At 43.5% G+C, this 25,436-nt stretch overlaps 1 protein-coding gene and 1 long non-coding RNA gene across 4 annotated transcripts in view; one reads left to right on the top strand and one right to left on the bottom strand.

Annotated features, from left to right (window-relative positions):
* Positions 1–1,281: 1,281 nt before the first annotated feature.
* Positions 1,282–25,436, bottom strand: LOC117870738. Its single transcript, XR_004644025.1, has 4 exons — positions 25,311–25,436; positions 7,214–9,348; positions 5,433–5,539; positions 1,282–1,957 (listed from the first exon to the last, which is right to left on the bottom strand). It is a non-coding gene; the product is annotated as an uncharacterized LOC117870738 (long non-coding RNA).
* FHL2 (four and a half LIM domains 2) overlaps positions 21,159–25,436 on the top strand; it is a 52,016-nt gene continuing 47,738 nt past the window's right edge. For all 3 annotated transcript variants that reach the window (XM_034758044.1, XM_034758047.1, XM_034758045.1), the window contains exon 1: positions 21,159–21,274. The gene's annotated coding sequence lies outside the window, so the exon portion shown is untranslated. The remainder of the gene's footprint in view (positions 21,275–25,436) is intronic.

Genomic DNA, 25,436 nt, shown 5'->3' with positions numbered 1-25,436 from the left:
TACTCCTGCATGACATTTTACTGAAGCAGCTTCCATGGAGCGCTGCTTCTGGGTCTGGCCAAGCAGCGCTGACTGGTGGGACAGGTTAGGGCTGCAGACCTGGGATGACCAGCAGTGTCTGCAGAACTTCAGGATGTGAGTGGCTATGTTCCTGGAAATCTGCACAGAGCTCACACTGGAGCTGGAGCACCAGCTGGAGAGTCCCCTCCTCCTGCAGTGTGGAGAAGTGTGTGGTAATTGCCAGCTGGAAGCTGCTCACCCTTTATTGCTAATGCTCAGTAGCTAACCAGTTTTGTGCTGGTAAATCAGCTGTTGGGGCTGTTTTCATGGAGGTGGGTGCTGCTGTTGAGAGAATTGTTGTTGTCATATAAATAAAATAATAATATGGAGATATGCCTATCTCATAGAACTGGAAGGGACCCTGAAAGGTCATTGAGTCCAGCCCCCTGCCTTCACTAGCAGGACCAAGTACTGATTTTGCCCCAGATCCCTCTTGGTGGCCCCCTTAAGGAATCAACTCACAACCCTGGGTTTAGTAGGCCAATGCTCAAACCACTGAGCTATCCCTCCCCCTCTATTATTGATAGGGTTGAATGCTTGGGATTATATAGGAACCATGGATGGGATCCACGAGCCTAGTATTTGCCCTCCATTGCCCCCAGGCCTTGGCATTCATCAACAGAAAGTGTAATTTCTTCATGTTCATGCAAGGCCTGGTTTACCTCCATGGCAGCTTCACTAACATTCCTAAGGGGTTGCCTGGAAAGGGCCATGATGCCAGGCTCTTTAGAAACTCACCCCTTTTTTATGCAATGAAAAATGGAACTTTAGCTTCCTCAAACCCACTCGAGACGTTAATGGGGTTGTGTTCCAGTCGTTACTCTGGCAGATCCAACTTACCTCAGTCTTCCCTGGCTTGGGGGCCCTTTTACCGGACACTTGGAGACAGGAACTGTTTAACTGTCAGTAGAGTGGCTGTAGATTAACTGGGGAGCATGGATTTGGAAGACAGAAAAGAAGGTGGCAGTGTTTCATGACAAATATGGAGGCTTCTCAGAGAGCTCTGGTTTGTGTTACAGGTGCTTGTGTTACACAACCGCTTTGACAGCAAGGGAGGGAGCCTCACTGAGGGGTGGGAGGCAGAGGTGGAGAGGAGGCCTCTATCAAATGTTCCAAGGGCCAGAAGTGTTGTGTTTGTATTTTGAGAGCAGGATGTACAGGAGGCAAATCAATGGAATGTGATGAATGAAAGGAATGTAAATGAATAAAATGATTACAATGTAATGAATTGATTTTATTAAGAACAGGTGGTATTGGGGAGAGATGAATCTTATCTTAATGACAGTTTTCAACAGAGTGCAATTATAAATAATAAAAAGAAATGGCTGTGACACCTAACAAGACAGTGCAAACTCAAAACCGACTAAAATGGTGCAGAAATAGCCAAAGTGCAGAGCTAACGTGTTTGTGCACAAAAGATCCATAGGTGGGATGGTAGCTGTTCACCTTGTCTTGCGGGGTGGGATGGCTTGGGAACGGTCTGTGTCCTGCAGCTGTGTGACTGAAAGGAGGTTCTCAATGCCCTGTGTTCTCATCTGGCTGCAGGAGAGGACTATGTTGGAGTGTTACACATGAGCACAGTGCAACCATGTTCTCCAGGAAACTTGTCTGTGTTTGCATCATGTCCAACATCCTTCCCTGCAAGTCCCTTTCTGTGGCCAGTTGATCCATGTGCTCCTTTAACAGCTTCTTGGCAGGCTCTTTGTCCTCCTCTCTCTCTTTCTTGTCTTGCTGGATGAATGCTTCTCTCCATTCCTTTGGGATTTTTGCCTTCTGGTGGGACCCATTCATAAGGTGAGCAAACATCTCCTCCCTTGCCCTCTCTCCTCTGGAAGGTTGGCCAGGCACTTGGCTATTGATAACCTTCCTGTCCATGTTGGCCATGCCACGCCAGGTGCTAGGAGAACAGGGGAACCAGTAGCAATATTAACCACCATGTCAACAATGCTAAAATGTTACTTCTCTCCAAATATGCTCCCTTTTGGAATTCCATTGCCTTGCATTCTTTTCAGCCTCGGTGCACTTGGAGATAGTGAGGCATTTTGAGTTATTGGGGCTACCTGAACCATGAAATAATACCCCTTAAATTACCCATATACAATATTTTAGGGGTATGGGAGTGAGGGAGTGGGAGACTTTCCCAAGAGGCAGGTTATTGATTGCACCCCTGCAGGCCATCCCTGCACTGGAGGATATTACTCCGAGACAGAGAAGGGTCCTGTTCAGAAAGGCAAAAAGACAATCGGGGAGATATGCAACATTGCTACTTGCCAAGATGGTGGCCCCTAAACTATTGCTGGAATGGAAGGGAAACACTACCAAGATGGGCAGCCCCTGGAAGGCAGCATCACCTTGTCAGGTACATGCCAAACTCGACCTCTTTTTGCCTAGAATTCTCATTTATAATGCCGGTTGATTAATGCAAAGTGAGCTGCAAAATAAATGAATTGTGCAGCTGTGATGCATGTCCTGTAATGGGTTGAACAATGCAATACACTCCAACAAATAAATCCTTGGTACTTTTATAACCCTTGCAGCCACAATTGTCTTTTGACTCTATGCAACATGAAATGCCCACAAGAACCTCTGTAACTTCAAGCGGCCAGTTGACTTCATTTAACTTTACATGTATGAAAATCTTAAGACCTGAAAAAAAGTTCAAGGCAGTGAACAATAGCGGTCTTATGTAGAACTGGAAGAGTAATTGATTTTTTGGTTCACTGGAAAGTAAAACAAACAAACAAATAAACAAAAAACCAAATCAATTCCATCCAAACTGAAAATGACATTTTTCAGAATTTTCAACAAATGGAAAAAGGTAAATAAATAAATTTTAAAAAATGGGTTGAAAAATAAGTTTTGTTTAGGTTCTAGGCATTTTTAACCTTTTAAAATTAAAATCAAAGGCATGTGGAAGGCTCCGCACTGGTAGTAAAAAAACAAAACAAAATCCTCCAAAACCTATGGAAGAAAGCCAGCCCCTTTCTCTTCCCAGATAATGACTACTGCTTGTGTGTTCCCCCTTGCAATGAAGAGAAGGTAATAAATCATATTTCTACCAGCAGGGAAAACAATTACAGTGCAATGCAGCTTTTCTAAGAAAACCTAAGTTTCATCTCAAATACTGCATCTGAGCACTCACTGGAGATAGAAATTAGAAAGGGTCACTAGTTTGGCACATGGCCACAGTAAGGGCCTGATTCAAAGGTGGGTTTTTTGTTGTTTTTTTAAGTCAGTGTAGGTCTTTCCACTGACTTTAATGAGTTTTGGATCACACGGTAAAACTGCTGGGCAACTCCTATCTTCAGACTCTTGTTTCAGGAATGTTTTATCATATAAGCTGCAGGAGGAAAAATAAATACATTGATTTCTCCACCTCCATCTTGGCAAAATAAATACATTGATTTCTCCACCTACAAATAGACAGCCAGGAAAGTAGCTAGGTGGAGAGAAGTGGGAGCATGTTTTCTTCCACAGCAACTCATAATCTAATGCCTGGATTATTTTTAACATTATGTTTTTCTTATCATTGTGATTTCTGAGAGGAACAGCCTGCGGGGGCTTTGACTACTGAAGTCCAGCAGATATCCAAAATGAGCAGCAGGAGTTCCTGCAGGGGAATGCTATTAATGACCTAACTGGCAGTCTACAGCCAGTTCCCCCTGGGGTGTGAGGGAAATAAAAGGGCAATGGGGAAGGAGGAGAGCAGGCAGGAGAGCTTCTCTGAGCTGCCTTCTCTCTAAGAGAAGACTTATCGTTGTTTAGTTTGGACCCAGCCTAAGCAAGTTGTATTAACCTGAGTTCTGGCTGTAATAAGCCTTGTTTTTCTATTTGGAATAAACCCCATAGTGCAGATTCCTGGTGTGAATAATGGCCATATAAACTGGCCCACTGATGTTTGAAAAATAAAAAATTTGTTACCTTTCACATATGGAGAGTTTTCTCCCGTTAGAGCCATACAGCCAAATTTAACAGAGACCTGCACCACATAATGACTTTTAAAAACAGTTGAAAAATACATATTTTAATTTAAGAAAATCAGAACAGCCATACTGGGTCAGACCAATGGTCCATCTAGCCCAGAATCCTGTCCTCCAACAGAGGCCAGTGCCAGGTGCCCCAGAGGGAATGAACAGAACAGGGCAATTATGAAGTGATTCATCCCCTGTCATAAGGACCGGCTCTAGGCACCAGCAAAGCAAGCACGTGCTTGGGGCGTTACATTTCCAGGGGCAGCATTCTGCCATGCAGAGGGTTTGCATTCCCACCTGACCTGCTGCTGAGAGGCTTGCTTGGCTGAGGGAGGCAGCAGCGTGGGGGAGGGGGAGAGACCTGAGCTGCAGGGGGCAATTAGACAACCAGCCATCAGAGCCAGGTGACTGCTCTGGAGCAGGGGGAGCCCCTCCTTCACCCTGCTCCACGTGTGCAACTGCTGCTGTTCCTGCCCCCCCTCCCCCCCAGCCCTCCGTTCATCCCTGGAGTCGCCCCTGACCACTCCAGACTGGGAGCGTCCTTCTATCTGCTCTGAAAGGGGGGGGGCACTGATTAATGGCGGGGTGTCCCCTCACCCGTGTACCCGATTTCCACTAAGCTGGGGTGATGGGACAGGGGGAATCTGTGTGTGCTGCTGCCTCTCTGGGTCCGGAGTTGCTGGCAGCTGCTTGTGTCTGAACCAGACATAGCTTTATCTGAGCTAAGTCCTAAAACTTCTCCTCTAAAAGCATTAGAATTTATAGCAAGAAATGATTTTTTCACTCCAGACACTGCTATAGCATTACGCATTCTTTTAACATTACCAGTATCAGTGTTTGTAATTGTGATTTTGTTAAAATGAAATGAGTACACGCGTAGGAAATTGTTATATTTCACTAACTACAAATTCTCTGTTTTCATTGTTTTTTTAATTTTAAACAGTCAAAAAAACCCAGAACAAACAAACAAACAAACAAACAAAAACATTGCAAAGTGCAAACATGTGTAAAAGCCAAAAAAGAAAGGCGGGGGGGGGAGGGGCGGCCAACATTTTTTTTGCTTGGGGCGGCAAAAAACCTAGAGTAGGCCCTGCCTGTCGTACACTCCTTGCTTCTAGCAGTCAGAGCTCAGGGACACCCAGCATAAAGTTGCATCCCTGACCATCCTCGGTAATAGCCATTGATGAACCCATGAAACTTATAGCTTCTCTGCAGCGGCCTTGTCTTCCTTGAGTGCTCCTTTAGCACCTCGATTGTCCAGTGCCCCCATTGATTGTTTGGCAGCTTCCTGCTTCTGGTGTACTTAAAAAAATTGCTTGCTGTTAGTTTTTGAGTATTTTGCTAGTTGCTCTTCAAATTCCTTTTTGGCCTGGCTAATTACACTTTTTACACTTGACTTACCAGACTGTACGTCCCTTTCTATTTTCCTGGGTAGGATTTCCTCATACAACAATGGGATGCTCCTCCATCTGCTTTTTTATGATCCTCTTTCAGGATTGATAGGGCCCCTTCAATATATTTGAAAAATAGTTTTCATATATCACTACTTTTTTAAAAAAATGTATTTTCCTATTTCACAAATGACTGTTCTACTAAACAGATGATCTACAGAATCTCTCCAGTGCTCCCTTCATATCATCCCACTGCTTAAAACATACCTTCCTTCACCACCACTAAAACCAAAGACAAGATTGTCTCTACACACAAGTGAATAGGGAAGTAAGGGAACATAAAGATGCCACTGTTCTCCCCTATAGAGGCTGCTCACATCTGCCAAGAGCAGGGGGAGAGCAGGCCTAATGGAGCTGCTACTCCCCACCCTCCATCCACACAGGTGTGAACAGATTGGGATTGGAATGGAAAGCGCCCTGGCTCCTCCTGTACCTGCAACATGCCAGCCAGCATTGCTGAACCAGCAAGGAGGAAACAGTAATTGGCTACTGATATAGATTGTAGTATGTTACTCCCCACACTGGAGTGAAGGTGGGAACAATGGAGGGTATTGTGTGCATCGGACAGCCACAATTCATTCTCTGGTCTGCTCCTGGGGCAACGTAGCTACATGGGGGGAGGGATAGCTCAGTGGTTTGAGCATTGGCTTGGTAAACCCAGGGTTATAAATTCAATCCTTGAGGGGGCCACTTAGGGATCTGGGGCAAAAAATCAGTACTTGGTCCTGCTAGTGAAGGCAGGGAGCTGGACTCAATGACCTTTCAGTTCTATGAGATAATTAAAGCTCTATATATTATTATGTTATGCATTACTCAGAACATATTGTACTCTTACAATCTAACTCTCAATGAGCCCATCTGGGGCCCAATCTTTCAGTCATTTCAGAGGCAGAGCTTGCTTTCTCACAAGAGATCTTTTAATTTTGAGCAATCTTCTAATATACACAATGTCAGTGGGGGGAAAAAAATCAGCTGAGAGTAGGTAAAATGTACCAGGTCTCTTTGTCCTGGAATAGTCCTGAAGTGTACGTAAAATCACCTAGATTTTGTTAATAGAAAGTCCAGGTTTTGCACTCTTTCTTCTCTTGCAAATGGCTTTTGTTCAAGGAATATAAAATGCTGGTTTGACTAATATCAGTGAGTATTAAGGGAACAGACACAATTATATGAAACAGCAACAAATGACCCAAGAAGTGCCTTTGGATGCCCATTTTAAAATAAACATTTATGGTTTGAATTCTTCAGCCGTCCGTGATAGGACAAGCAAAGGGCCATAATCCCAGGATTTGGCAGTTTGGATTATACTGGACATTCTGCCTTTCTAGTCTTACATTGCTATTTGGCTCATTATTCTCAGCTAATGCAATTATCTGTGCTCATATTTTCCACAAAGCCTAAAAGCTGCACTCGGACAGTTTAAACTGATCGTTTAATTAAATTATAGCCACTTGGCTTATTTCTAGTCCATGGATGTTTTTAGATATTTGTCATTAATGTAGCCTTTGGGTTCCTCCCTTTTTTTAGTTTTTTTGATAGTTGAAAGGGGCTAAAATTTTAGAAAACCCTCTGACAGGCACCTTTAATGTGTCTCAAAGTGGGCACCCAAAAATTGGGGCAACCAAAATCATTAGTCACTTTTGTAAATCTTGGCTTACACTCTTTAGGAGGAATGGAAATCCAAACATTCATATTCAATATAGGAGTGCAATAGTTATAAAGTAATATACCAACCTGCTTTAATCACTTGACTCCTTTGCTGCCATGCATGCTGTCTTCTAGTGCAAAGGGTTTAGTTTACATAGGTGTTTACTACAATCCAGTCTACAGTCCCATTTGCTTTTATTCCAAGCAACAGTGAAAGTCTTTAGCAAAGTAATAAATCCAAAATAACTTCTCTGACTGGAAATTCTCTTAAAGTTTTATTCTTTCTAGTTCATTGCTCTGGGTTCAGTATCTGTGTTCACGCTACAATTGCCATTTAGCAGCCCTTTCAATTAAATCACAGTAGTTCTGTATGACTGTAGTGTTCATCACGGGTTGCAGTTTTTCTAAATTTGGTACCAACAGCAGGCATGAACGTGTAACTTTCAGTGTCACTGGCCAATTTTTTATATAAGGAATGTAAAGATATAGCCTGGGACCCAGCACTGATCCCAGTGGCATTATCTTAACAGTTGGCATGTTTATTATAGTGTCATTTGGGATGCCCTTGGTTGTTTGGTGCCTGCTTTCACTCCAGTGAGCTAGTTTGTCTTGTGTCAAGTGAGTCCACAAATCAATCTGTGATTTGGAACCACAAGTTATGGGGGTTGGATGCAGGAATTACTGGATGGTGTTCTACAGCCTATGTTACACAGGAAGTCAGTCTAGATAATCACATTGTCTTCTGGCTGTAAAATCCATAAAACTGTGACTAAAGCCTGAGCAATCAGATCTGCTAGCTTTTCAAGATTTTTGGAAGTTAGGGAGGAAACTCACTCTGGAAACCCTGTGCAAGCCAGAGTAACACTGGTGAGATAGTGCAGTTTGTTATAAATTTCCCTTGACATGAGCAACAGGGTAAATGCTTGGAGGGAGACAATTTTGTTGGCTTCTCTGCTTAATTCTTAAACATGAGTGTCTTTTTTCTAAAGAGACCTTGATTATTGGTGGAAGCCAAAGCTGAGAGGAAGCAGATGGAAAAACTGAGTGGGGAAGCATCAGGCCTGCCTGTTTTCCTGTTACCAAGAAAATCCATCATAGCAACTTGAGGAAACCCTGGTAAAACACTGAAAATGGAAAGAGCACCTGAGCTAACTGACTGCTTCAGATGACCACTTACCAAGGCTCTTATTTTGGTCAAAGGGAGCAAGGTCCTATCAGATATGATAGAAAATGATAACTTTCTGTGGGCTTTTGGAACCATCTGGTGGAAGTGAACGCAGAGCTACATCTCTTCTCTAGAACTCTGTAAGATGTTTTGACAAACCTATATCCCCAACATCACTCTATTCAGTTTTAGTTGTGTTTAGAGTAACTGCTGTAGAACCACATTAAATTGCTCTAAAACCCCCAAGGATTTTATCCTTATGAATTCCATATAACTTTTCTGTAAAGCAAAGGGATCTCTGCGCCTGGTTGCCCACCTGCCAGCTGCCATCGGCTCAGCATAGATCTGGCATTGCGCTATGCCAGGGAAGGAGTGCAGAAGCTGCTGCTTGTCCAGAGGGGAAACAGCATCAGATCTAGCCTCTGCTTTACATTCCTGTCTTCTCAAAGGGCACTGGAGGCAAAGGCTAGAGCTATCGAGCAGTGTCTCCTGGCAGCTAGAAAAACAGGGAGAACTTCATATCTCTACTTCAGAGGCTTCTCCACTGTTTCGGCTGCAGTGGATGGTCTGCACAGAGCCACGTTTGCCTCTTCCCCGGAGCTGGGTCACGCTCAGCTCAGCCACAGCACAGAATTGGGGCTATGGAGCCACAGTACTGAGGTGATTTTTTTTTTTTCAGAAATGTACGGAATTTAAGTTTTCTTTCTGAAAAAATGATCTTTTTCTGGTTGTGAATTTGACCTTTACAAGTTAAACCGAGGCATTGCCCTCTTGTTGAGAATGGAGCCAGACAGCAAAATAACAGCTCAGAGAGAGAACTTCTACTCTCTAGCATAACTGAAGTATTAAATGGTTATGTTCAAAAATTAAATGCCCTTGCAAATTTTCTGCATTCTTGTGGACAGTTGTTCCAGCGAGGTTAAGCAATTGCCCTTAGCTTTGGGTGTTCGCCATATTTGGTGTGCCTTGGAGATTTATTGATTTGAATGGATGTTCCATAGGATGTCTGCTAGGATGACACAGAAATGTTCCAGCATCACTGAGAGCTGTTAAATAGCTGCAAGAGATAACAAATTCTAGTTTGGGTTTGCGGGCCCATGCCAACTAGATTGAAAAGTGAGAGGTCTAAGGTGTTTTAGGGAGCTATAGTAAAAATGAGACAGATGTGGGGGGGAGGCATTAGGCTAAGAAAAGAAGTGCAGCTCTGATGAGGGAATGTTTGTTAATAGCCAGATTAGAAACAATGATGGCAAGGCTAGGAAGAGATTGAGAGGAGTGGGTTGAGTATGTGACCCTGGAGTAGATGGGCGAGTTGACTGACTGCGAGACATCTAGAGTGTCCAGGATGGAAAGGAAGTTAGAGGAAAGGTGACTGCAGGGCTTATCGCTGTGGGTTGTTGAGAGCCCAAGGGACAGGATGTGATGAGAGGAACACAGTGGTGATGGACCCTGAAAATCCTCAAAGAAAGAATTATTATTATAGGCTAAAGCAGCCTATAGATTAGTTTAAGTTGGATGTTGATGACTGATGGTTTTGTGATGTACATAAATGGGAATTAGGATATGGCCACCACATTCATATGAATTTGTGACCTACTCGGAATTGGAATACAAGTCTTGAGTGAGAAAAAACCTAGTGCACCACCCTCCTCAAACATGGAGCTCCAGTTACTTTCTTTTTACATTATGGGCTTGTCTACGTGAACATTTAGATCACAGTAGGCTGGGGAGTGAATCTATCCTGCACTAGCCTGTCATGCACTGTATCAATGTGGACCCTGCTGACATGCACTGACAGTTCATTATTGCACTTTGATCTACTCTGCCTTGAAGCGGGAGTAGACTAATGTGCACCAATAAACGGTTAGTGTGCATCAGGAGGGTCCACAAGCACACTTAGACCGTGGCAGCAAGGACAGGGTAGATTCACACCCCAGTTTGCCATGGGCTAAATGTTTGTGTTGACAAGCCCCATAATATAGACTTAGAAGAGTGGAAAAACAAGCAATATGTTATCTTCCCAGCAATGTGAAAACCAGAAAGCTATTTGAATATTCTTAGCTGTGTGCTTTGCTTTCAGATAACAGGACAGAAGTAGCAGAGGGGTGTCAAAGTTATTTGTTCTAGATGCTACGTTTGTTATTGTTAATTATTAATTATTTTCTATTATTCAGAACTGGAGCTCCTAGGAGCCATTGTGCTATATGTTGTGTTATAGCCATTGTGCTATATGTTGATGTTTTTCAACACTGAATAAGCTGAATAAATCCATCATGGTTCTTAAATGAAAGCTAGATCACAGACCTATTTAGAAACTACTAAATCTTTTTATTTTTAAAAAAACCTTTCTAAGGAGTTATAAGCATGAAAATACATTTGTGGATTAACTGTCGTATGAGAAGTGCAAGGAATAGTTTTCTTTCCAAAATACTAGAAATGAATGAGGTCTTATGGGCAGCATGACATTTTTGATGATGTACACACCTCTGAACGCCAAAGATCAAAAATGTTGTGCCCTATTCAAAGAAAAACCTCGAAATAGCAAAAATGCCATAAAAATTAAAGACTCCTCTATTTTGTGTATGAGAAAAGAAAAAAAGCTGGGATTTTTACAAAAAAGTTTGAGCCTCGTCATGGTAACTTGTGGGAGCCGAGAAGGGATATGCCCTGAGCGTGAAGTTTGTCATGCATTATGTCTCTTATTTACTGTCAAGGCTGAATCCCCACTCTGTCACGGAGTACAGAAGGTGGGGGCCCTCAAGGATTCTAAAAATTAATACTGGCCTCTCCAGGCTTGTATTAAACTTCCAAGGTTACAGCTCTTCTCTGACCTTGGCTTGGTAAATGCTGCCACCCCCTAAATGCAAAAAAAACCCCTAGGACTCGGGAAGGAACACTTGGGAATTCCTCCCTGAGGGGTACCCTCAAGCCCTTTCACCCGCCCCACCCTCTCTAGGGAAGAGCGGAGAAAGAAAACGAAGGAAATTAGCTGTTGCCCCCAACTAACTCTTAGGATACCAAAAATCCAATCCAGTTCTTTAAAAAGGTAAATTTTATTAAAAACAAAAAAGAAAGAAAATACATTTGGAATTTAGGATTTTGCTAGATTTTAAAAGAGCAATTCCAAAAATTAAGCATTCAAAATAGTTTTCTTGGGGGTTCTGCTTAAAGGTTACAAGCAAACAAAAGTATCTGGGGTTAGCACAGAGGAGATCCACAAGCCTTAAAAAATAAACAGAAATAAACCTGATTGCATCTAGCTAAACATTCTGATCTACTTATACACTTGGAGTTCAGATATGTAGTTCTAGGCATGATCTGATGATTTATGATCATACCTGGCTTAAAGCTGCTTACAACATTGCTGCTCTGTCCTTCCAGCCCAGAGAGAACAATGGAAAGACAAAGGGAAAGCTTTTTTCCCATTTTAAAAAGTTCTAGCCTTCCCATTGGCTCTTTTGGTCAGGTGCCCACTCCCTTTCCTTTACCTGGGGACCTTTTAACCCTTTACAGGTAAAGCAAGCCGCCACCAAGAGGGACTTTATAGCTAATTGGCTGGCTGGGTGTCCATAAAAGGGAGCTCCCCCCACACTTTATTTATCGCACTTACATATCTAAGTTAGGCTCTCAAGTGAAATTCCACACATTGTGCTAACTGGACTAAAAGGGGCATAGCACTATGAGCACAGGCTGGACCACACTTCTAACAACACTGGAGCAAACCACTGCCAGGGATTGGGTTACCAGTTATGTGGTTGATTGTGTCTCCATGGGGAGCATATAAAACAAAATTGGACATAAAGGCAACAGTTGCTGCTTTCAGACAGAACTTTTTAATATTCCCATGCTTGTTTCAAATCACATACATGTGTTTGCAGCAAGCAAAACTGAACCACTGCATATACATCCAGGCTATGGCAGCACGAAGGGAATACTGAGCTTAGAGATTTTATTGTTCTGTTTCATTCTGTGTGGAGATGATACTGTCCTTACACATTTTGTTGAGAAGTTTCGGTGAATATTTATGGTAAGCTAAGTCACCATGACTCCCTCCTGTGCTTTGTAGTTTCTAGTAAAGCATCATTTTGTGAAATATCTTTGAAGGTAATAAATGTCATATTAACTTTACAACTGAAGATTAATTCTTATCGACTATGTCCCTAGGTAGGATAACAAAGTCACTACAGTGCAATATTTGTAAATAGGATGATTATTGTCTAGGACAGACAGAACTGCTAATACAAATCTGATAAAGTCTCACAAATATTTTGCTGTGGTTAAGGTTGCCTAACACTTTCCATTATAAGACTCTGTTTTATAACAGCCAAAGTTTAATCATTTAGGCTAAAATTCTCTATATATTGCCTTAAGTGTGTATTGTGCTTTACATGGGTAAAGTAAGACAGCTCTCTGTCTGTCTGAATTTGCAAACTAAGATAATTTGGTTTAGAAATTAGGAATTCCTGACTCTTAGTCCTATGCCCATCATACTGAGCTATGCATCCCACAATTAAATTTACTAGCTGATAAATTGAATATTCTCTTAAGGAGTCCTAAAAGCAGAAAATTTCTGGTGTGTGCACACTCATGCTCACCAGCAGAATTAGCTACTGAAATATGTGCAGATTAATGTAAGCAGGCTGGTGTCTTGCAGCATAGGAGTGTAAATGGACCATTCGAATTAACTTCCCCTCTGTATTTAGGATTCAGTCAGTTACTTGGATACTTTTGCTGTTGGAACCAGCAGATAATTATATCTAAGCATGCTGTTAAATGAAACCTGTTTAGATTAATCGGGATTTAGTCTGGTGGATTATGAGGATGGATTTAGATTTGGATTGAAGAAGTATTAGGAAGATCCAAAAACAGCAACTACACCAGAACGAGCAAGCATTTCAACCACCACAGTAAAGGCCAGGGCCAGGGGACAGTTGCTGAGCAGGGGCCTTTATAAGTTATGGCATTTGCTGGGCAGATAAATGTAGCAGTGAAGAAGAAATTATGCCTGCCCTTCCATCTTTGTTTATGTTCAGAAAATATTTGGCCCCTGGATTCTTGTGTACACAAACTCTGGAGCAGGACAGAGGAGCCTAAAGGAATGGCTCCGAAATCACAGACATTTATTGTTTCATAGAATGGTGCCTCACACTTTCCATGCAGCCCCTCTATTCCATAGAATCCACTGGAAGTGGTGATGGGCTGTAGGGAAAGCAGCACCCGGAGGAGCAAAAAGGGAGCCTGATCCAGACCCTTAGAGACAGTGTATAGGCCCAGGCCCTCAGTACAGATGGCCCTGAGAGCCATAGGCTTTGGAGACTGAATCCTGCCTGCCACAGGTTTACTCATAGGTAGGGTTGCCAACTTTCTAGTCGAACAAAACTGAACACCCTAGCCCCGCCCTTTCCGCCAAGGCCACTGCCCCGCCCCTTCCCTCGGTGACTTGCTCTCCCCCACTGTCAATCACTTTCAGTGGGCTGGGACAGGGGATTGTGGTGCGGGACGGGGTGAGGGCTCTAATTGGGGGTGCGGGTTCTGGGGTGGGGCCAGAAATGAGGAGTTCAGGGCTGCGGTAGGGGTCTCTGGGCTGGGGCAGGGAATTGGGGTGCGGGAGGGGGTGAGAGCTCCAGCTGGAGGTGTGGGCTCTGGAGTGGGGCTGGGAATGAGGAGTTTGGGGTGCAGGAGGGGGCTCCAGGTTGGGGGGGTGGAGCCAAGGGATTCGGAATGCAGGAGGGTGCTCCGGGTTTGGGGAGGGGCTCAGGGCTGAGGCAGGTGGTTGGGGCTCAAGGTTGGGGCATGGGCTTACTTTGTGCGGCTCCCAGTCAGTGGCGCAGAGGAGGGGCCTAAGCAGACCGCCTGCCTGTCCTGGCACCATGCTGCGTGCACCCTGGAAACAGCCAACAGCTCTGGGAACCAGCCAATGGGAGTGCAGAGCCAGTGCTTGGGGTGGGGGCAGCACATGGATCCCCGTGCTCCCCCTCCCCTCCTGCCTAGGAGCCGGACCTGTGGCTGCTTCCGGAGCCAGGACAGGTAGGGACTTTTAACAGCCTGGTCGGTGGTGCTGAGCAGAGCCGCCAGGGTCTCTTTTCAACCAGGTGTTCTGGTCGAAAACCGGACACCTGGTCACCCTGCCCATAGATGGGAGTGAGCTGGCCTCACATAGATGCAGTTTTACTTAAATCAATATTTGTAACATAGGAAAAGGCCACGTGAAAATCAGGGGGTGTGGCAGTCAGTCTGTGTTAACATTCTGACTCCAGTTGCAAGGAGCTGTTTGTGATGTTTCTAATGCAGATTTTTTATCTGAAATTGAAATACTGATAGCAAAGCACTAGCAATATGATTACAAAAGATAAGAACAAACCAACAAGGGCCAACGCTGAGGGCTTTCTAACACATCTGAATCCCTAGTTTGTCTCAGAAAATTCTAATCCCATCATTCATGTAACTGAATGAAAAGTGTTCAAAATATATTGATTACCAGTGAAATCTCCATAGCTTCCCTCTTCATGACTAGCTCTGCCATCAAGTCCCGAACAGTCCATATCGCATGTACACTGCCTATCTTTAAATCTGCAAAATTAGATTAAGGGCTCAGCAACATCACAATGCAGTTTTTAATCCTCTGTGCTACCTACTCTGAACACAAATGTCAGGACAGTGAGGTCAAATTCCCATGAATATCTTTCAGAAAAGCTCTTCCTTTGGGAAATGTAGTATCAATGCAGTTTAATGCGACTTTGTTTGTTAAAGCTGCTTATTTCAGATTTATGCCATGTTGTTGTAGCCATGTCGGTCCCAGGATATTAGAGAGACAAGGTGGCTGCATTAATATTTTTTATTGGACCAACTTCTGTTGGTGAGATAGACAAGCTTATGAGCTTACACAGAGCTGACCTTATTTCAGATTTACATTCTTCCTATATGCCTCAGCTCTATAGGCTTCCATGACTTGCACAAAATGAGGGCCAGAGCCTGCTTCTACTGATGTCTGTGACAAAACTTCCAGTTCTCTTTAATAGATGCGCAGTAGGGCCTTGAGATTTAAAATGAGGTTAGACTGCACAGGTCCACTGTTTGCAGCAGGGTTACTGTGCTTTAAGTTGCAATTTGTTTCTTTAGTTAAACAGCAGAGAAATTCTAATACCAACACCTGCTGTTGCCTGGACACGTCCTCGATAGTTGACATGCATATTGGAGTTTGTTTTCCTGTAGTGCTTGCCTCCTAAAAATACACATTCAGATACATCTTCTACATCAGGGGTAGGCAACCTATGGCATGCCGAAGGCGGCACACAAGCTGATTTTCAGTGGCACTCACACTGCCCAGGTCCTGGCCACCAGTCCGGGGGGCTCTGCATTTTAATTAATTTTAAATGAAGCTTCTTAAACATTTTAAAAACCTTTTTTACTTTACATACAATAGTTTAGCTATATATTATAGACTTATAGAAAGAGACCTTCTAAAAATGTTAAAATGTATGACTGGCACGCGAAACCTTAAATTAGAGTGAATAAATGAAGACTCGGCACAGCACTTCTGAAAGGTCGCCGACCCGTGTTCTACATCATTAACATGTGATCATTTTGCGCTCGAACTCAGGCAAAGTAGCTCATGAGTCTGAGGCCTTGTCTACACTGGCACTTTACAGTGCTGCAACTTTTTTTCTCAGGGGTGTGAAAAAACACCCCCCAGAGCCCTGCAAGTTTCAGCGCTGTAAAGTGGCCGTGTAGACAAGTGGCTGGTAGCTACTCCCCTCGTGGAGGTGGGTTTTTTACAGCTCTCTCCCAGCGCTGGTGCTGCGACTACACAGCCACGTTAAAGTGCTGCTGCGGCCAGGGCCGGCTCTGGCTTTTTTGCCGTCCAAGGCAAAAAAAAGCCTCCCCCCTGCCCCCGGAGCGCGGCAGGGGAGGGCGCCGAGTCCGGCTGCAGTCCGCTCTCCCCGACCGGCCGGAGAGCTGGGGGGAGGGCGGCGAGCCCGTCGCGGCTCCGCTGGCGGCCGGAGCCCTGGGAGGAGGGCGGAGAGCCTGGCCGGGAGAAGGGCGGTGAGCCCGCCGCGGCTCCGCTTTCCCTGGCGGCGAGCCAGCCGGGGCTCCACTCTCCCCGGTGGCCAGAGCGCCGGGGGAGGGCAGCGAGCCCACTGCGGCTCCGCTCTCCCCGGCGGCCGGAGCCAGAGCACCGCGCCTCGCCGCGCCGCCCTCCTTCAGGTGCCGCCCCAAGCACAAGCTTGGTGGGCTGGTGCTTGGAGCCGGCCCTGGCTGAGGCAGCGCTTGAACATTGCTCGTGAAGACGTGCTCTGAGTCGCCTCCCACTCCTATTCAGTGACGTCACTCCATTTTTATCAGCATTAGTGAGAGGAGAATCAGGCCCAGATCCTTGAGGTTATATAGATGTTTTAGCACTCTGTCAAAAAAAAACCTTTTTTCCTCCAGTATTCTCTAATGATTCATCATGGAATACCCCAAAATGAAGCAGAATTAGTTTAAACCAGGGGTGCCAACCACAAAATTCTAGTTGGAAAAATACTTCGACAGGTTAGTAAAATATATTTTCCCCCAGTTATTACTAATAGTCATGACAAAAGATGCATGATTTACATTTTTTACAGAGACTGGTATGTTTGTATTTCAATTTTACCATTGCATCTTAGGTCTTGTCTGTGCTATCAGATGAACTGGTTCAGGAGACTAAATTACAGCATGCTTGTCGCCAGCATGGTTCCATTTGTAGTATACATGGGACCTAAGTGTGCCCTGTAAATCACGCTAAAGCCTGGGAATTTAATGTGATTCAGGAGCATCATGAAAACACACCGAAAGATGAAACTGTGTTGGGGACAACCAGAGACAGAATGGATGAGGTAATATCTTTTATTGGCCAAGCTTCTGTTGGAGGGAGAGAGAGAGAAGCTTTTGAGCTTACACAGAGCTCTTCTTCAGGTCTAATATCCTGGGCCCAACATGGCTATAATCAACACTGCATACATGTTTCATCCAGCTTATTTTTATAGTGTAGCTGGGACCTTTGAATAACTAAAACAAAAAATTGGCTAATGTGAAAGGTTGAGGCTTTCCAGAGCTGTCCAAAAACATGTCCTAACTGCTGCATTCTTGATGCTTATACAGCTTTTCATAACTGTTTATTGTTCTGGGAAATGAGAAAGGACTGTTTACACAGTAGCTACAGTAACATGTGGCACAAGGCTGCTAACTCTGTGATGAAGAATGTTTTCATTAGGAAGCCATGGGATAGTTCTCCCATCCCTAATCTAAGTTTTCAGATCATGCTCCTTGTCATGATGCCTGAAAGTGGGGGATTTATATGGACAACTCCTAGGAAACAGCTGTGCGAAAGTTCCAGCAAACTTTATTCGTGTGACAATTTGCATTACTTGGCATGCTAGGGAATATTTTGTTTTGAGCTCTTGTGTTAGAATGAAACCCAGAATACCAAGCTTTGATTGGTTTGGGGTCAAAACCATACCGCCTAGCATAGTTCCATCCAAACCTTAACTCGCCCCCTCTTGCTCAAAACTCAGTTTAGGTTCAACTTTTCAGAAAACCTGGCATGTGGTTTGTGATATTATCAAATCCCCAAACTGGTTTCTTTTGGGGGGATGTGTTACAGGGTGACTCCTCCTGGAGCAGCCTCTTGTGACAGAACAGGTGCATCTACCTCATTTTCCCTCCTTTCCAGTCCCCAGTAACTCCATGCAAGCTCTCTCGCTTCAGGAATTCCCCTCCTTTGGGCCAGTTTATTTCACTGACAAAAGCCCCAAATGAGACTCTATTTATCACACCCAGTGCCTGTAGTTCTGGTGTCTCGTGCCACATCTGGGCTCCTCTTTGGTCTCCTTCTGCCAGGACAGCCAATCCCAAGTGAAACCCTGCTCTTCCCAGCTGGAACCTCTGCTGATAGTGCCTCCTTCCCACGAGACCATCCATTAACTTCCGGTTCCATTAACCTTTTGTCTCAGGTGGGCCAACTGGCAGTCCTTTCCACTGGTCCCTGGCTCCACCTGGCTCCAGCATGGAAACATCAGCAGGCAAGCCCTTCACTGCTCCCTCTGTCTTCAACCCTCTGCTTTGGCTTCAAAGTCAGCAGGCGACTCTCTCTGCTGCCTTCTGCCCTCACCAGCTATCAGGCCCTGGATCTCTGGCTTGGGGAGGTCAGCAAGCAATCCCTCTTATTGTTCTCCTGCCTTCCCCCACACTTACAGCTTCCTTCAGGACTGCCTACTGTCTTCTGGTCTCTGGCAGCTCTCACGTTCTGATCTCTCCCCTCAATGGCTCAATGGCTTTTAAGACCAATTGGGGTCAGTTTACTAGTCCAGGGGCTGATCTACACTGGGGGGGGGGAGAAATCGATCCAAGATACGCAACTTCGAATTACCTGGGGTCCAGACGGCGCGGGATCGACGGCCGCGGCTCCCCCGTCGACTGTGCTACCGCCGCTCGCCCTGGTGGAGTTCCGGAGTCGACGGTGAGCGCGTTCGGGGATCGATATATTGCGTCTTAACGAGACGCGATATATCGATCCCAGATAAATCGATTGCTACCCGCCGATACAGCAGGTAGTGAAGACGTACCCCAGGACACTGGCCTCTTCCCTCTTAAAGGGCCAGTGTCATCCTGTGACTGGAAGTTATGGTGAGCTTTCAAAATCGGGCTTAATATGGGAAGCTAACTTCAACTTTGGTCTCAAAATGTAGTTGTAAATGGGGAATCGTCATCGAGTGGGTGCATTTCCAGTGGGATTCCACAGGAATGGGTTCTTGGCCCTATGCTATTTAACATTATTACCAATGATCTGAAGAAAACATAAAATCGTCACTGATAAAATTTGCAGATGACACAAAAATTGGGAGAGTGGTAAATCATGACGAGAACAGATCACTGATTCAGAACAATTTGGATCACTTGGTAAACAGGGCGCAAGCAAACAATATGTGTTTTAATACGGCTAAATGTAAACATATTTAACTAAGAACCAAGAATGTAGGCCATACTTACAGGATGAGGGACTCTATCCTGGAAGCAGTGACTTTGAAAAAGATTTGCGGAGGTGGATAATCAGCTGAACAGGAGCTGCCAGTGTGACTCTGTGGCCAAAAGAGCTAATGTGATCCTGGGATGCATAAACAGGACAATCTTGAGTAGGAGTAGAGAGGTTATTTTACTTCTGTATTTGGCAACTGCTGCTTGAATGTTGTGCCCAGTTCTGGTGCCCACAACTCAAGAAGGATGTTGATTAATTGGAAGGGGTTAAGGGACGAGCCACAAGAATGATTAAAGGATTAGAAAACATGCGATAGACTCAAGGAGCTCCGTCTATTTAGCTTAACAAAGAGAAGGTTAAGGAGTGACTTGATTACAGTCTATAAGTACCTACATGGGGAACAAATATTGAATAATGTGCTTTTTAATTTAGCAGAGAAAGGTATAACATGATCCAATGGCTGGAAGTTGAAGCTAGACAAATTCAGACTAGAACTGAGGCATACATTTTTAATGGTGAGAGTAATTAATCTTCAGAACAATTTACTAAGGGTTGCGGTAGATTTTCCATCACTGATCATTTTTAAATCAAGATCGGATATATTTTTCCTAAAAGCTCTGCATTAGACTAGACTAGATGATCACAATGACCCCTTCTGGCCTTGGAATCTATGAACTCTGGGGCAACTGTCCTATCATCACAGTGATGTAGGTATATTGCATTGGCAACGGGATGGGCTATAGTGCCCGGCCTGCCCTGAGAACTGCATGGGTAGATCCCGGCACCTGTACACAGCCCCTACTGAAGTCAACGAGGCTCTGAACAGGCTCAGGGCTTTACCCTGACTGAGGCCTATCTAATGGTTTCCATCTCTAATCTCTGTGATTATACAATAGGTCTTTAGTTCCCTAAATGCATGATATTTCTTTAAACTGATGTAACAACTTCATTAGAAAGGAAGGATAATCCAGTGGTTAGGGAGCTAGCTGGGATTTGGTTCATTTCAATTCAATTCTGGCACAGACTTACTGTGTGACCTTGAGCAAGTCACTTAAAGCTTGTTTATACAGAGAGTTGTTAGTACCTGGCAAGCTAAGATATAAATCTACAGTGCACGGTGTACTAGCCTGCTGCATACTAACTGTCCATGTCGATCCGAATTCCTGATCGTAGTGTGCTTAGAGCTGCTGTGCACTATGGACTTTTAGTGCATGATAGTCGGGGCCACACGGCCAGTTAGTTCACAGCAGGCTAGTACACTTTAGATTTACACCCCAGCTGCTGCATACTAACTCGCCTGCATGCTAACTGCATAATAACTTCATCTCCGTTTCCCATTTGTAAAGTGGGACGTATAGGAGTTTCCTAGCTACAGAGGTGTTATGAAGGTAAATCTATTATAGACTGTGAGGTGTTCAGATTCTATGGCAGTGGGGCCATATACCCTAGCTAGATTACTTAAAGGAACTGAAATTCTGTTATATACATAGACTAATAGATACTTCCTAAATGTCTTTAATAAGCCTTAAGATCTCATGTGATAAATAAAAACTTAATTAGGCTTTTTTATTGTTCAGATATTTATAATAACATACTAATAGTTAAGTAGTGTAACGTCCTGAGGATCTCAAAGCACTTTACACAGATGGGTAAGTATATATAAAGCTCAGCTGTCCCCAAATTAAACAGAACAAAGGGATGGGGGTTGCTAAGAGCAGGGCAGTTCCTTTCCATTACAGGTCTTGTGCTACTGTAATTACGCTGCCTTAAAAGGCTGGCTGCACTGAGGTGTTGTGGTTCTTATCTCCTGTAGATGGCTGGTTCTTTGGAGATAGGGTATTTATAGCTCATCTAGCTAACAAATGCCTGACTGTCTAATTACTAAATACATAGTTTGAGTAATCCAATGCAGCAATAAGCCGCTGCACTGGTTCCTGTACTCTCATTCTCAGACTAGACAGCAGAAGCATCACCAGGTTGCAGCAAGGTAAGAGCAAATAACCGTTTGTTTACTGTCCTTCCTCCTCGCCCCCAGAGGGGAAGTAGATTGTCAGCATTCTATGTATAGATTGTGAGCTAGATGCTTCCCTCTTACAGGGAGTGGATATTGAGTAGCTTGTTTATTTCTTGCTGTCTAACAATGTACATGTACCATTTTCATTTCTCTGAGTTGTCAGCCTGCTGGTGGGAGCCAGGTGCTAAATAACCACTGCTCTTTACATTTCAGCACTGATAATATAGTGTCATGTTTTCATGTTGTGAAAGAATACACCCATCTGTAAGTATAGCCACTTTCCTGCACTGCAATAGGAAATTGAATGACTTTAGGCAGAAAGCTCTTGATACATTTTTCTCTGTCAGCATCTTCTCCTTTACTGATGAATATTTGGAAACTGGATACAAAATCCAAAGAAGGACCATATTGCTGTTCAGCTTTTTCTCCTTGACACCATTTCCTAATGGCCTGGGGCAAATGACAAATGATGCTGATGACATGTTTAAACAATTATTTATGGATTATGGCAACTGTGCAAAAGAAGAAATTGAAAAACACTGCTGTGTTACTTAGTATAAAGCAGGAATTCTTCATAACTAACGAGTGAAATAGCATTAGCAATACCTGCCAAACATCAGTCATCAGTTTAATGTTACATTCAATTATCTTTATCCTGATCTCATGAGAGTGCTAATTTTCAAGTGAAGTCTATACAAGGAAACCTCTTTGGAAAAATAAGATTGTTTGCATAGGTGCATAGTAGATTGTGTGTATTTTCAGTTACATACTCACAGTTTTATATAGAATAATGCTTTTATTGAGAGGACCTTTCAACCAAGGATCTCAAAGTGCTTTACATGGACGAGTAAGAATTATTATCCGGACTGTACATCTAGGGATAAAAGCCAACACTTACAAGTTTTGTACCCCACGGTTATTTACCACACTATTATTGAGGGACTGAAATTAATGTAGGCTGATTTTCAACGTTCCAAGCATCCACAGCTCCCGGGTATTTCATCAGCATTGTAAATTCTCAGCACTTCTGGAGATCAGGCCATTTAGGACCTGTCCAAAGCCCACAGAAGTCCATAGGAATATTTCAGTTGACTTCCTGTGTGTTTTTTCCAACAAAAACTAAATCAACATAATCCTACAGTAAACATCCCAGTAACCAAGTTACAATACAGTATTCATACTAAAGAACAGCTCCACTTCCTTTCACTGCACTAGTGTCTTGCCCTGATCTTCAAATTCCCAGTTCCTGGCTCTAACCTCTAGGCAGAAACAGAGAGAAATAAAACAATCATTCTTGCCAGGCAATTATTGTTAATATGTCATCAGCTTTGCATATTGACACTTCCTTGGGATTTTTATTAGCCCTTAACAAGCAAGAAGTGCAAGGATCCACAATGAAGAATTGGAAGTTTAATTTTACAGATGCTTTCTATAAGTGTCTGGCCCAAAGATGAATTTACATTTTATGTTACTTTGAAAAAAAATGCTAGTGTGATGCAGGGATATTTTAAAAGGGAATTTAGTGCTTTTCATTGCTTTTGATTTTAAACGTGAAATTTGTATATACAGAGAGAGAAAAAGAGAAACCAAAAATTAATCCATTTTAAATGCAGCCTTAACAATAATTCTTTGTTAATAACTAGCATTTGAAAAATATGACTAATGGATGAATAACTTTGTTTTTCCCTTTCAAATATCCAACTAATCAGAACAAGGCAAACCTTTGACAGCGGCTGGCAAGAGGTGTGGTGAGAGTAAATCCATTAAAACAGTTGTTCAATATAGAAACTCAAAAGGGCTGTTTTATAAGGAAAAAAATTAAACAGAGCCATAGTTTGGGTGAAATCCTGGTCCCATTGAAATCATTGGGAATTTTGCCTAAATCTCCCATTGATTTCACTGAGTTCAGGATTTCACCCTTTTCCTTTTATTTTAAATGGCACTGAGCTTGCATAGGTGTGAAACAGTACAAAATGTTCATATTTTTCTCTCCTGTTCTTTCTTCTTCGTAGCTAAATGAAAAAAGTCTAATCAGACCATAGGAAGTTAGTAGTATCTGAACTGCCTCAGACAGTTGTTTTTACATTAGATGAATTATTACTGGCTGTAATATTTTTATCTTTAGCTTTGTATCCTGGTGAGTTCAGTTTGATGATGATAAATCTAGGGTGATTTCAACAATGTCAGTTCATCATGCAAGACTGATTAGTTTTAGGAAGTTTGGCTGCATATTATACATAGTCCCTACTTTTAAAAAAAAAGTTGTGTGACCAACTTTACATATTTTCTATAGACTATTTCTCTACACAAACATGGAAGGAACAAAAGTTAAACAATATATATTTTAAAGGGATACTGTGAATTTTAAAAAAATAATTAAAAATACAAACCACACTTCTGTTGGAAATTGATTGGCTGATTACAGTTACAATTATTACCTAAGATTACTAAAACTGAAAGTGATTAGACGAAAAAGTATTTTTCCTCTATTTTCAGTTTGTTTACTTTATGCCTTTAACAGCATTTTAAGTGTAATCAATTTTACATATTTCTCCTTATGGTCAGTTTTCCCTGTTCCCTGTGCTGCTCTTTCAGATGGCAACAGGGGAGAGTAAAGGATTTTTTAAAAATAGGAAAATATGATTTTCCAAACCACATTGTCATGTGCATACAAGGGGGACAGAAGTAAAGTCTGAAACTACTTCTAACATTACAAATATCTATACACACACATATATACCTGGAGTTCAGGTTAGAACTTTCCCTTTAAGACTGATACTGAATTCTAACTTTTTTTTTTTAATTTAAATTTGCACACCTTCCCTTGTAGGAAGCTAGGATTTCAGCGTAAAGTAGATGGCATGCTTCTGATTGGCAGTTTGCAGCTAACAAAGCAAAATCAAACTCCTCCACAGGACTGTAGCAAAAATCAGATGTATCTCATTTGAGTTCCTACATTACTAATGGATAAGGCTACAATTCTGGCATGGAAATTTTTAGTAAATTTCATATCAAAGGTGCAGGAAAAAATAGATACGTCACAGAAAGGTCACCAAATATTTCCCACCTTGCTTGCACTTGTTGACATTTTTTCACCGCAGTTTCACTCCAGTGGCCAGAAGGTGCTGAAAGGTAGGTAGGTAGGTAGGTGTGTGTGTGTATGTGTGTGTCAGGAGCGGCACCAGGGTTTTTGGCGCCCTACGCGGGGGTCCTTCCGCGCTCCCAGTCATCGTCGGCAATTCTGCGGTGGGGAGGTCCTTCTGCACTCCTGGTCTTCGGGGCACTTCAGCGGTGGGTCCCGGAGCGAGTGAAGGACCCGCTGCAGAATTGCCGCCGAAGACCTGGAGCGCGGAAGGCCCCCCCCCGCTGCTGAATTGCCGCCAAGGGTGGCAAAATGCCACCCCCCCCCAAATCCTGGTGCCCTAGGCGACCGCTTAGGTCGCCTAAATGGAAGCGCCGGCCCTGGTGTGTGTGTGTGTGTGTGTTGTGGGTCTGAGCCTGGCTCCCCGCTCTGGGCATTGCAACCTGGCACATATGGTCACAGCACCACTTAGGTCTGGCCTATCTGCTCCCTATTGATGGAGGGGCAGATGGGCCAAACCTGTGTGGCACTGCAAGCCCGTATGCCAGGTTGCAAATCCACTTGGTTTCACAGACTTTATTCAATTCACGATCTCCATGACCTGGGTGACAAAATCGTAGCCCTACTAATGAATATCACCACCCAGTAGGGTGACCAGACAGTAAATGTGAAAAATCAGGACAGGGGGTGGGGGGTAATAGGAACCTATATAAGAAAAAGACCCAAAAATCGGGACTGTCCCTATAAAATCGGGACATCTGGTCATCCTACCACCCAGTAACCCACTATTCTGCCATTTATCACATTTATCTAGCCCTGAGCACTTTAACTCCAGAAGTACAAAGGACATTATCACAATGAAGTTCTATCTATCTGTTTCCACCGGTGCTGTGGCAAGATGGGAAAATGAAGGGGCATGAGACTCACCTTCTGAAATAACTGTTAGCTCCAGGAGCTGAGAAGGGTTTGGAGGCTGCGTAGGGCCCAATAGGAGTCAACAGGAAAGCCCTAGTGAAGTTCTGTTGTCTGGCATTAATGGTGCAGAACAAAGTT

Source organism: Trachemys scripta, chromosome 1, assembly GCF_013100865.1.
Source record: "Trachemys scripta elegans isolate TJP31775 chromosome 1, CAS_Tse_1.0, whole genome shotgun sequence".
Lineage (NCBI taxonomy): Eukaryota > Metazoa > Chordata > Testudines > Emydidae > Trachemys > Trachemys scripta.
This window is presented reverse-complemented; position numbering and strand designations above follow the sequence as displayed.